Source organism: Dendronephthya gigantea, unplaced genomic scaffold (assembly GCF_004324835.1).
Source record: "Dendronephthya gigantea isolate DGI-Jeju-01 unplaced genomic scaffold, DenGig_1.0 000066F, whole genome shotgun sequence".
Classification (NCBI taxonomy): Eukaryota; Metazoa; Cnidaria; class Anthozoa; order Malacalcyonacea; family Nephtheidae; genus Dendronephthya; species Dendronephthya gigantea.
In genome coordinates this window covers 931318-934134 of record NW_021163076.1, presented here as the reverse complement: position 1 = coordinate 934134, position 2817 = coordinate 931318, and positions in this window count along the sequence as shown.

Genomic DNA, 2817 nt, shown 5'->3' with positions numbered 1-2817 from the left:
GTCTTTTAGAGACGTATTAATTTACACCCAGAGCAATGTGAAAAGGTTGTCCTTTCATGTTGTGTTCTCCACAACTACTTGCAGAAATCTACTGGTAACAGCACACCAGTTCCAGATGAAAGAGATGGCCTTCAAGAATACCAAGCCATGGAAAATTTAACAAACATGGGCTGTAAAGCATCTGCTGATGCATATGCTGTTAGGGATAAGTTTAAAGTATACTTCTGCATGGGCGATGGAGAGGTTCCATGGCAATACACTACAGTCCAGAGAGGATTCGACCGTAGTATTTAACAGTGGCTTATAACAGGCTGTAACGATAAAAACATTAAACTGTTAAAGAAGTGTATAATATTATTGAACTGTAACTCTTTAATCAGTGATAATGAAACATATCAATGAAACACATTTTAAACATATCAATGAAACACTGTTTTTGTTACTCTTTAGTCGCATCAAATTTAATATCATACAGCACCTGCTGTATGCGAAGTTTTGCTAACCCCTTTTGTTGGTCTGTCATGCGTTTTAAGGTAGGAACAATGCTCAAGGCAAACACTTCCTCTTCAGACTTTCCAGTTTCAGGCCTCTTATTTTTTGCATCCAAATATTTTATAATTTGTTCTGAAACTTCATCCTGTGACTTTCGTCTCTTGCCAGCTGATTTAGGGGTGACACCCATAGGAGTGGTTGGTTGTGAAGTAGATGTTTTGGGTTCGTTTTCTTCTTCTAAAGGGAATAAAGCAGTATCCATTTCATCATGTTTGAATCATGTTTGAAGACGTACTGTAAATTTAGGTAAAATATTTTGTTGGCTAGTGCTAAATAATAAAAGATAGGAAAATGGGCACTTTACTTGGTGGTACAACAAAAAAAATTCTACAGTAAAATTTGCGGTTATTTACCTTGTAGTGTCAAAAAATGGCTCCAAAAAAGAGAAAATATTTTTGTATTTCCATTCTTTTTTTTACTTGCTCCATCCCCACTTCTTCCTTTATCACCCTTTTTAATTTTAACATAGGTATCGCGAAGGTTCTTCCACCGTTTTTTAAGACAGTTTACTGTCGGGAAAGAGATTAATTTGTGCAAAGTTAAATTTTTGACAAAAAAAATTATCGTGCATAATCAGGACACTTCAGTCGATCACTCACCATCAATATCTAGCTCTGTAGCAATGCTGGTCCAAATGTTTTCTTTAAGTTCTTTGTCTTTATAGTGTGAGCCCGTTTTGTCATACAATTCTTTATAATTTTGAACTAATGAAATTAGCCGCTCATCTATTGTTGGAGTCCCATATTTTCTTGGGTTGGCATATTTTTCTTGATTTTTTGCTTGTCTTTGATTGGTCGAAACAGCGCGAATTTTCTTGCAGCGCGAAAAAGATCGCTCTGCGGGCGAACTTTTTTGTATCGCTGAGCGAAAATTCGCCTCTTTGCGCCTGGTCTGAACGCTTCTTATCAAATACATTACATTGATTTTAATTTTGCCGCGCCGCGATAAAAAACCGTCGCATCACGATGCAAAAATCATCGCATTGCGTCCGGTGTGTGTGGGCCTTAAGAACTAATTAGTAATTAGTAATGTAGAACTAATTAGTAATAATTACCATTGTTCTGTTCGCTGTCGCCTTCTGGGGGACATTTGGCACTCCAAGGGGGACATTTGGCAAGATATTTAGAACTAAATATGTCGCACAAGGTTTTTCCCCAAATGAACACTTCTTCTGAATAAGCCTTTCTGTGATGGAAGAGAAAAGCTGACTATCTTCCCAGGCATTAACAAAATTTGCCTAAGCAGTTTGTTCATCTCCGATTGAGGTATTGGTCGCGCTTCATTGGTAATGTTGACCATGAACCTGTGGTCCAGTGTTGGCCTTTGTAATGGAGTTAGAGGGACAGTTGTCGATTTTATCTTCAAAGACAATCATCAACCACCTGACTTACCTATTGCAGTCATGGTCCAATTTGACAACTATAGGGGTCCTGCTTTCTGTCAGAACCAACCATTGTGTATTCCAATATGTCCTATCACTGCATCCTCACAGGCAGAAGGTGGCTTCCATGAGAGACAACAATTACCTCTCAGACTTGCTTGGGCTCTCACCATACTCAAGAGCCAAGGCCTAACACTTCCACAGCTGCTTGGATTGACATTGGGAAATCTGAGAGAACTTCTGGAGTCTCTTATGTTGCAATCGGTCGTGTGAAAATGTATTGTCATGTGTTATTGAACCCATGTCTTATGAAAGACCATCAAACTTGAAGTCCTCAGCGAACTTACAATACAGGCTTAATGAAGAATACAGGCTTAATGAAGAACACAGGCTAGACAACTTAGCACAGGTAACCTACAGTGCATATCCATCCAATCAAGCCAATTAATGTTGATATTGCTGTACCCTGCGAGCAGAGCCTTATTTACCTACCTACCTACCTTCTACCTTGTTGTTAGTAGTGGACATGGCGGGAGAGGTGGCAGGAGAGGTGTTGCGAGACGAGAAGAGAGAGGAGGAAAAATAAGGCTCTGCGGTATTCGTGTTTCATTTCGTCCATGATCTTGGACGACATAAACCAGTTTAACCAGTATTAAATGCGCGCAATTAACGTTTGATGGCTTATCGATGACAAATTGTGAGCCCACGAAATAGTTAAATATATACAAAATTCAACATGGCGGGAAACGCCAACGGTGCCAACGGAGATAGCTGCTTTAAAATGTGTTTATCAGCAGCTATCGAAGGCATATTTCCTGGGGAAAAAATGGACTTTTTGAGCAATGAACAAATTCAAGCCATTCAGTCCTCTTTTTTTTGGCAAC